General features: G+C 41.3%; 1 pseudogene; it reads left to right on the top strand.

The window, feature by feature from the left end:
• Positions 1-903: 903 nt before the first annotated feature.
• Positions 904-9,115, top strand: LOC148213682 (vomeronasal type-2 receptor 26-like; annotated as a pseudogene).
• The last annotated feature ends 1,490 nt before the right edge of the window (positions 9,116-10,605 follow it).

The raw sequence follows: 10,605 nt of genomic DNA, 5'->3' as shown, positions 1-10,605 counted from the left end.
AGCTATTGGAATAGTCTCTTGTAGGCTCCTGGTTTTTCATGTGGGTGTTGCTATATATGAATTAATCTGCCTATGGGAAAAAAAACTCCCAAATTTGGTTTTAATAACATTCTTCCTCTATTTTTTATTTTGTGCCCAAAAGAAAAATGAAAAAGAAGCCCTGTCTAAAATATTTACCATGTCATGTATTAATCATATATATCTATGCTTCTCCCATATAATAGATATATGCTTCTATATAATAATTACATTGTTATCATTGTTATCACTTATTTATTATTTCCAAACACCTCTATCTGGCAAGGACCACTAAAGCACAGTGCCCCCCCCCCACACACTTCTGTATTTAAAATTAACGCTTGCTTTTATTTCAAATAGATTTAGATTGTTTGAGTTTTGTACCTTTCATGTACTAAGACTCCTTGATTGTCTGATGCGTGCAAAGCTGGGACACCTTTAAATAAATGAGTGTGATAACATGTTACATCTTGAGTAACAGTATCCCCAACCATTGGCACAATCCATCAATTTCTGTTTCTCAAATTGCATAGCTGCCCAACAGATATGAAATAATCCTCTTTATTGTACAACCTGTTTTAAACCTCTCATCATGTGGGGCTTAGATGCCCAAATGATCTTCAAATGACATTCAGACACTCCGTCTTAGCTCCTCATTCTATGCCTTCCTCACCTCTGGGACTTCTTAGCTGCTAAATTTTAATAATTCATGATATATTTTTTTTCAAAGAGGTGCTTCAGAACATGAGTGCATACTTCAGTTCTCTAATACTCATTAAAGCAGACAGACTCATTATTTTTCGGCATGGAGAAAAAATTATGCAAGAAGGTATTTAATTAAAATACTAGTCTCATTTTAAGTTTATAATAAAATTCTTCTTGCAGTGCATTGACTAAAACCTTCCAGCATGTCCTAGCCTTCACTTTCGCCATTAAGGAGATCAACATGAATGAGAACTTATTACAAAACATCACCTTGGGCTCAAAAGTGTATAATAATGCATTTAATTCACTGAAAGCCAGTGGGTCTCTTTTGAACCTCCTCTTCCTGGAACAAAACTGTCTTCCTAATTATAATTTGGTAAAAGATCAGAAGCTCATGGCTGCCATTGGTGACCTCTCCTCCCCAAACACCATCCAGATGGCCAACATCTTAAATACCTACAAGATTCCACAGGTATCGGGGTTCATAGAAATGCTTAGAATTGAATGAGTCGTGCTGAGAAATTGTATGGGGACAAAAAGGGGGGGAAAACTCAAAAGCAGCTCAGGTACTGGGGAACTCAACACCTTCTTTTATATCAGCAAAGTGCAACATATGAATTAACACTGCCACAGCACTGATCCTTAATAGATACAGATGTTACATATCAGATGCCAAAACAATATAGTTGAGACCATACCCTTTTTCACAATGCTACTAAAAACCTTCATCATTAAACCACCAGATATTCTCCTCTTAAAATGTAAACTCCCAGATGAGAGTTGACTCTTGCTACGTGAAAACAATTCTCTCCCTCTCAGTCTTCATGAAGAGTTTCCCTTGTCATTGAATCCTACCTGTCTTCTATTTCTGATCACCCAAATTAGAGCCTGAGAGATTTGTCAGCATGACTTTCTCCAGAAACCAGTGGCTGGGATATTAATGGTACTATGGCTCCAAAGTTCAGGTTTGCTGTGAGATGGACTTTTTATTTCTCAAAATACAATAGTTCTCCATTTCTATCTAGGCATCTTATGGAAGCAACTGCCAAAAGATGCTTGTTTCCCCCATCTTTCTGGGGTGGCTGATGCAATAGCATTCAGTTGACTAACTGGGGTTAGAGCTTCTTAGAGGTTTTTGCATCAGGACAGATTGAGCTAGAAATGTATATCCCAAGCTGGGGAATCCTGTGCTGTCCTTATTTGCCTTTGGTGTGAGCCGCACTGTGGCTTTCACTCATTCCTGCATGATACCTCAGAGGAGACTTGATTACAAAGTGTTTTAATTTTAAATACTGTATATTTTGCACTCTGAAAGAATAATGTTCCTTTAATAATGAAATATTACTTCACTGAAATACATACCAAGTCTAAAATGCATCATTCTTATTCCCACCCACAGCTCAGTTATGGCTCTTTTGACCCTGCACTGAGTGATAAAACTCAGTTCCCCTCTTTCTTCTGGATGACTCCGCATGAAAGCCTACAGTATGAAGGGATTCTTCAGCTCTTGAAATATTTTGGATGGAACTGGATTGGCCTCTTCATCCCACAAGACATCACTGGAGAGAGATTTTTCAGAATTCTGAGACCAAAGCTCCTCCAGAATGATATCTGCATTTCTTTGATTCAATTCATCCCAATAGTGATTCGGTATATCTCCAATAAATTCCAGCAGAAACAACTCGGGAGCATTGCAGCTACCTTATGGTACAGTAAAATCAACGTAATGCTTGTTTATGGAGACCTACAGTCTATGGATGGTTTGCGGGTCATTCTTGAAAATTATGAAATGATTGGCATGGTAATAGAGAGGGTTTGGATCATAAGTGGTATGTGGGACGTCACCTCTGTTTTTGAGCCCCAGAGATTCCCAGCATTGTCCTTCAATGGCAGCTTGTCCTTTGCTCTACACACAAAGGTGGTCCCAGGCTTTCAGGAGTTTCTTGAGAACCTAAATCCACACCACTCTAACGTGTACTTCCTTCATGAGTTCTGGTACAGTACATTTCTATGTTCACTCCCAGCATATAATCTAAGGCTGCCAAATAAAGGAAACTGCACTGGGAAAGAGGATTTGAGGGGTCTCCATGGAACCATCTTTGAAATGCAGATGTCCGGCCAGAGCTATGCTATTTACAATGCTGTGCATGCTGTGGCACATGCTCTCCATGCCATGGATTCATCTAGAGCCAGGCAGAAGACAATGGACAATGGAGAGAAGTGGAATTTGCTGAAAGGCCAACCTTGGCAGGTTAGTGATGATGCCATTCAACAGCAACATTGCTGCAATTGTGAATAGAGACAAGTGCAATTTGCTAATTATATATCTCTTCTGATCCTATGCACTCTTACAGAGAAATAGTTCCATTATATTACGTTTTTATATCCAAGTAGACATGCAAACAGTAAAATTCTCAGGTTCTTCATTAAGTGTTGCTTGACCATGAGAGAATTTTAACCTTTTTTGATTTTAACCATAATCTCATGACCCTGTCCCATCTTCCCCTCCCTGGAAGATTGACTAATCTAACGAGACAGAAACAAAATGCACGCTTTGGCTCTCAGCCTTTTAGCAATATCAATGATAGCTGAGAAAACTTCCTCTTATACTAAAGTCCAAATGCAGATTGAATTCTGTAGACCTCACTTGACAATAAAGAATGAAAAGATAGAACAAAATCTATCTCCTACTTATATCTTTAAAGAAACCTATAATTTGAGTCAAAGAGATACGTAAACGGAATTGTTGACAAACAGATACAGAAGCTTCTGGGACTCTCTCGTGTCTCTTTTTATTAAGTGTCAAATAATATAAATAATAATATGGAAATAATTCTGTGCGTGTGTGTGTGTGTGTGTTTGTGTGTAGGCATACAGGCAGGCAGACAGGCAGACACATAAATACATGCACATTTGCTCAGGCCTAGGGATTTGAAAACAGAAAAAAAAGTGCATTTCTATATCACAGGATGAAACTTTTTTTAATAATAATTTGATTAGAGATTACAATTAGAAAAAGTAAAAACTAATACAAAGTACAAGAAACAAGGGAAAAAGAAAAAGTGTGGAAAAGAAAAAAGGAAAAAGGAAAGTATATAAAGAAGTAACTTCCCCCTTCATCACAACAACTATAAACAATTTTAGGAACTTCTCACCATCTCTTAAAACACAACAAAGGCTCTCTTTTTCCCACATCTCATCTTTTAGCTATAAACAAAATCCAAACACCTCATCCTTCTTTCTTAATCAGCAAAAGTCTATTAAGACTTACCACAGATACCTACATGCCTATTTTATCCTTGATCAAACAAGCCAACTCTATTTTCATTCTCTGTACTTTTAACAACCTTGGTTTTAAACCCTTCAAATAATGCCCTAGAAGTTGATTTCTTTTTGTTTTTTCTTTATCCCTTCTCAGAAAATCCTTCAAAACTTTAACAGATCTCTCTTCTACATTCAGTAAAAAAAGATTCTCCAAATCAACCCTTAAGTATTCTTTTTCTTTAATTGTAATCTTCACTTTCTTCTACTTCCTTCTGGTGTCCAACCTTCAAAGACACACCCTATAATGGTTTTTTTTTCTAAGAACCCAGGATTTTTATAATTAATTTCATTTTTTTAATTCCAAATCCATCTGGACTCTTAGTCCCTTTTTAGCTTTCAAAAATCAACACACTAAACAGCCTTTTGCTGTTTATTCCAAAAAGTAATATTTTGCTGAATCCTTAAAGTCATATTTAAAACTTCTTTCAAAGGAGAAGGAAACTGCAATGAAACTTGCCATTCCAAAGGTTCTTAATAATTCAAAAGCAGCAAATAATAATTCCAAGGGTCACTAAAATGTGGCTCGGTTGAGCCTTTTGTCCATAAAGGCTGCATTAGACTATGAGCATAGATGGATTCTTTCAACTCCCAGCCACTCATAAGCTGACCACAAAAACCTTGGTTCCTGGGGTCTATTCCTGTGTAGCAGCTGTCGGGAGTGCATGTGGGCGATCTCATGTTCTCTTCTTTCTCCAGAGAGGTTTCGCTGGCCAATCTTCACCATAACCACTGCCCCCCTTCAGCAGGGACATCTATCCCGCCATGCCCTTACTGGAACTCTCTGACAGGATTGTGTTTGCCATTCCCCCAATGCACCAAATCCTGCCAGTTTGTCATTATTCTTATCTACTGGTGAGGTTTTGCCAGAAAATTGGGGGGGGCGGGGCTAAGGAAAATCAAAATCAAAAGATTCTTAGGCTGCTTTTAAACATGGAGGAGATTTCTGACAGAGTGAAATCAGATGTGGGAGATTAAGAAAGTGGAGAAAAAAACTCTCAATTTGGTATATTAAACATGAAGCAGTTCATTCTACCTCCCAGTCCTTGATCCAGTTTCTCATTTATAACTCTTCCCGTTTAGCTTCGTTTATTTCTGAAAAATGTCCGTTTTAACAATAGTGCTGGGGAAGAAATAATTTTCGATACCAACGGAATTGTGAGACTAAAATACGACATCATCAACTTGATCACATTTCCCAATCGATCTTTCCAGAAAGTCCCAGTTGGAGGAATTGAGTCCCAATATTCTCAAAGTCAAGGACTCACCATTAATGAAAGTGCCATTGTATGGCACCCAAGGTTTACTCAGGTGAGTTGAAAACTCCCCAGAAACACGCGGGTTCTTTCTGTTCTGGACTAGCTGAGTTTCAACACTAGAAATGGAGAAACTCTTTCAAAGTCACCAGGCACCTACCCACTGAATCCAAACATCGTTCAGGAGCTGGAAGAAATTATAGAGTTCTCAAGCCTCCATTCTGCAGTCAGCAGTGTGGTCAGCAGACCCATAAGACACGGAAGCAGAGTTGCGGTTACTAGTCAGTTCAGCTGGTGTGAGCATTCCCCTCCTGTGGATGTTCGGATATATTCATCTGTGTCAGACCTCATTCCCTCCAGTCTGAAAGGAAGGACTTAATCCAAGGCAGAGCTCTGACTAAATGCATTCATAAGAAAGAAGGTTCTGATGAAAACACAAGAATTCCACCAAGTTCTCTGCTTTCAAATGAGAGACCTAGATATAGTCATTCTTGGAGGAAGAACTCCTATTCATTTCATCACACTTTTTCAGGAGCTCGCCTCTTCTGAGAAGGTGCAACATTGTTTGGGGGCCCACTCTTATTTTTATGAGCAGGAGAACTAACTCTCACACTTTGCCACCATTGCTTTTCACCTCCACCTGAAAGAGCTTGCTGCAGCTGCCAGCCCTTTCTCTTTCAAGGCCTTCCTGCAGTGAGGGCTGTGAAAGACCATGACACATCAAGGCAGCCTGGTCTCTGAAGCTCATTTGGGGCCTACTCTGCAGTTCCCCAGTCCACTGAAAAGCTGCCCTTTCTGGCATTGCTTCTCATGGAAGAGCAGAGGAGGCAGATAAGCCATTCTAATATAAGCCTTATCATGGAACTCCACTCTATTTCACAGTGTAGGGGACATTAATAAAGTCCTTGCTTGAAATTTTAAATTCAGCTGAAGAAGAACTCCTGGAAGTTCCAAAAGTATACTAGAGGAACGTACAAGTTCATAATATATTCCTCCAATCTACTTTTGGAGCTTCCAGGAGTTCTTAAAGGGCTAATATTAGAGAATGACTGCTGCCCAATTGAGGAAAAACAAGGAGATGCTCTATTGTAAATGTCTGTTTTTCTCATTCCCATTAGGAACCCCCCACTTCTCTCTGTGTGGAAAGCTGCCATCCTGGACAACAAAAATTAACTAAGCAGGGCCAGCAGGTGTGCTGTTATGACTGCATTCACTGTGCGCAGGGAAGGATTTCTGTCCAGATTGGTAAGAAAATATATGTATATTCTTTTTAAAACTGTGTTTTACCCTACTCAAATCATTACTGTTTTCTGAATAAATACTTAAGAAAAAGAACAGATTCTTCAGGAGTATCCTCCTTCTCTTCAGCCGATTTAATGATTTAGAAGTCCTTAATGTTTAAACAAATTGGGGAGATTTCTGCCAAGGGAATTCATCTGTCCTCAGGAAACATGTTGTACCTTAACATGAAAATTAGGGAAATAAATCTTTGTCACATCAAACATTTTAAAAATAATTGATTCTTTCCATACAGAGCAGAGGTCACTTATCAACTTCACATTTCAAAAGGGTGGCATCAGAGTAAGTTAAGGGGGAAATCTGGGTTCAGGACCTGTCTGGTACCTGGAAGGACCTCAGCATTCCTAGCCTTGTCTAAAAAGGTGTTCAAACTCACCTCTGCATTAAGAAGAGATATCCACCATGAAATCTTTGCTAAAACTTCGATTGAAATTCAATATGCAGAATGTTTACATTCCTTCTTTATGCATTCTAGATGCCAAGGAATGTGAAAAATGCCCAGAAGACCACTATCCAAATGAGAAGCAAGATCAGTGCATTCCCAAAAGTGTCACCTACTTATCCTACAGAGAACTCCTGGGAGCAGTTCTGGCTACTTGTGCAGTTTCTTTCTCAGGAATCACTATTGTGGTGATGGGGACTTTCATCCGCTACCAGAACACTCCCATCGTCAAAGCCAACAACTGGGGCATCACCTGCACCCTCCTCTTCTCACTGCTGCTGTGTTTTCTCTGCTCCTTCCTTTTTCTCGGCTACCCAGGAATAGCCGCTTGCCTCCTTCGGCAGGCAGTTTTTGGAGTCATCTTCTCCACTGCAGTGTCTTGTGTGCTGGCCAAAACCATCACTGTGATTCTGGCCTTCATGGCCACAAAGCCAGGGAATCGCATGCGGAGTTGGGTGGGGAAAAGGCTGGCCATCTTAGTCATTGTTCTATGCTCCCTTATTCAAATGACCATTTGTGCTGTGTGGCTGAGCATTTCTCCTCCATTCCCGGAGTTGGACATGCACTCCCAGTTGGGTGAGATCTTGGTGCAATGCAACGAAGGCTCAGAAATCATGTTCTATGTTGTGCTGGGCTACATGTGGCTTCTGGCTATCATCAGCTTCACGGTGGCCTTCTTTGCTCGGAAGTTGCCCGACACTTTCAATGAAGCCAAGCTCATCACCTTCAGCATGCTGGTCTTCTGCAGTGTTTGGGTGTCCTTTGTGCCCACCTACTTGAGCACCAAGGGGAAATTCATGGTGGCTGTGGAGGTCTTCTCCATCTTGGCCTCAAGTGCTGGCTTACTGGCTTGCATTTTCCTACCCAAGTGTTACATTATTGTGCTGAGAGCAGAGTTGAACACTAGAGAGCAGCTAGTCAGAAAAAAAGAATGATCTAATCTCAAGGACAGCAGGAACAGTGGTCTAATTCCTAGAAATTTGTCTCTAGAGATAACAATCAATGGGTCAAGGGATTTTGGTTCAGGAATACATGTCCTTATTATCTACTTTTGTGGTGTAAGAAGCTTCACATACACAGAATATCCAGGAAAAGAATCGTGCACAACCTTTCCCAGCTTGAGGACTTGTTTGTCTTTGACTAATAAGCTGGAAACTACCCTCAGAAATGTAGTGGGTGGGATCACCAAAGCTAATCTTAATTATTCAATAAGATTTTATCTTCTTTAAATTGAGTTACTATAAAATGGTAATGAGATGACTTTATAGTGATGTATTTATTAATTTCCCCTTTCCAACTAATTTTCTATTAAATGCCACCTCTAAAAGATCAATGGCGCAAGGATCAAAGTTTGTGGGACCTGCAGAGCTTCAGGTAGTTCCTCTCTGCAATAAAGAATCCAAAGCCCCAATGGATTCTGAATTCACCCTAAATGGGCTTACAATGACCAAGGTCCAATCTCTCCAAATTGTCTTTAACAATGCAATTTTGATGGCTGCTGTAAAGGCATGCTGATATAACCCTGATGAAGGAATGGATGTCCTGGGAAAGTGGAACATGAGAAAGAAACTCAAAGTAATCTCTCCTTCTTTCTGCTTGGTATAGAACAGATGAGAGAAACTCTGGCTGGCCTTCAACTTTCTGTTATTTTACCCAGAATAATCCATCATGTCCATGTGGTAACTAGCACTGCTTCGAGATTCCCACCATGAGATGCTGGCAGAGGAAAGCACTCTATTTGGGCCCCCCTTACAACACCGGAAAGACATCCAGGAAGCAACCGCTTTGCTGTCTTCTTGTGCCCATCTTCATTTGACAGCCCATATCCAGAAGCCATCTGGGGAGGAAGAAATAATGAAAGGATCCCTGCTCTAACACAGGAACAGGTCCAGACTTTGAGAGCTGATGTCCTTCAACATCTTTCGCCTTCCCGCTCTAATCTGAATCTCTTTGGCTATCCTAAACAGAAACCACACCCCACTGCTTGACTCTGGCCACTGCTGGCCACTGCTGGCCACTGCTGGCCATTGCTTTGGCTCTGGCCAAAATTCCAGCTCTCCTTCCTCCACATTAGCTGCATTGCCCACTCAATTCTGTTACCAAACCTGGGGCCTTCACACCTGCATCCCTCACTCACAAGTCGTACAGTTGGGAGCTCCCTACCCTGCCGGGTCCAAACCCCTTGCCTCTCTTTTTTCCCCTTCATTCTCTCCTCCACCAACCCACACAGCTGGGGCCCGATCTATATTGCTCAGCTAGATTTCTCCCCTCTCCTCAAAACCTCTGTTCACTCATTCAAGCCTTTCCCCCGTTGCATTTCAAACCCTCCTGGGGTTGAGACTAGGTCAATTCTCACTGCAGCTTGCAGGATCTTTCTTCCTCAATATGGAAAGTATATAGAGATTAATTAGTGTCAGCCCATATTGGATACTGAGTATGAAAAAGGGTTTTGAACCATCAGTATGGCCCGTGGATCCTCATGTGGATGATGGTGTTTTGGTGCTAGAGAACAATATCTGACAGAGGAAAGGGATTATGGGAATAGACAAGTTGAACACTCTGTGAGGAAGTGGAGCAAGAAGCATTGTCTGTGCTTGGCAAAAGTGGCTGCAGCTAGACAGCAATATTCCCCCGGCCCCCGCTTCTCCGAGGCTCACCACATGTCATGTTTCTTTACAATGGGCTGTAAAAGTTTCATTTACTCACAAGCATCTACATCAGCTTTCCAGCTGCCTGGCTAATGGAGCCACCCTCTGGCGTCTTCCAGGATGGCTGATATCCACAGGCACCCTCACCCCACCCAGGCTCTTAGCCTACAAAAACAAACGCTAAGGGAGAACATGTGTGGGTGGGTGCGTAGGAGATAGGAGAGCAGTGAGCAGGTGAGGGAGCAGAAAAGCAGCTGGAGGTTGCCCGGGAGGCAAGGGGATTGTAAGTCAACTCTCACGACCACAGCTGTGGGAAGCAGCATATCTTACTGGGATTCCTGCCTGGAGCTTGGCTTGGAGCTCAGCAGCAACAGAAAAGGAACAATTACATTTAGGAAGCTCCTTATCTCAAACAAGACAAGAACAGTTGGGAAAAACTGAAAAGACTTAAAGGTTGTATGCTACTTTATAGACTTTGAGACTCTTGTTTGAACTGAGTACTAAAACGTGAGGATAAAGGGCTGTGTATCACCTTGCAACTCCTAGATGGGTGAAATGCAATATCCTGTAGTTCTTGGGGAAGGTGTGTGCTGCCAGAAAGAATTTTATACATATTTGCTGCACTGTGGTATGTCCAGTCCCCGGATAACAATGAACCCTCACAAGTTCCCAGCTAACTGATCAAAGAGCAAGGAGGCCCATAGGCTGAAAAAAGCCCTCAGGCACACCTATTTTATGAGAACTTTCTGAAAGGATCTAGAATTTCCAATGGGCTGAAATAGGACAGAGGAATGGAGAGATCAAGAGGTGGAACCACTTTAATGTTGTTGTTTTTTTTCTCTGTGTGTGTCCAGTTGGAAGGATTGGGAAAAAGTCACCTGGGAAGGCTGTTGGCCTGAAGGAAGAAGGAGGCAAG

Source organism: Python bivittatus, unplaced genomic scaffold (genome assembly GCF_059951505.1).
Source record: "Python bivittatus isolate LINGU-HERP-01145 unplaced genomic scaffold, Pbiv_v1 ctg000930_np1212, whole genome shotgun sequence".
Taxonomy (NCBI): domain Eukaryota; kingdom Metazoa; phylum Chordata; class Lepidosauria; order Squamata; family Pythonidae; genus Python; species Python bivittatus.
The sequence above is the reverse complement of the archived record's forward strand: the minus strand, read 5'-3'. Positions and strand labels throughout refer to the sequence as shown.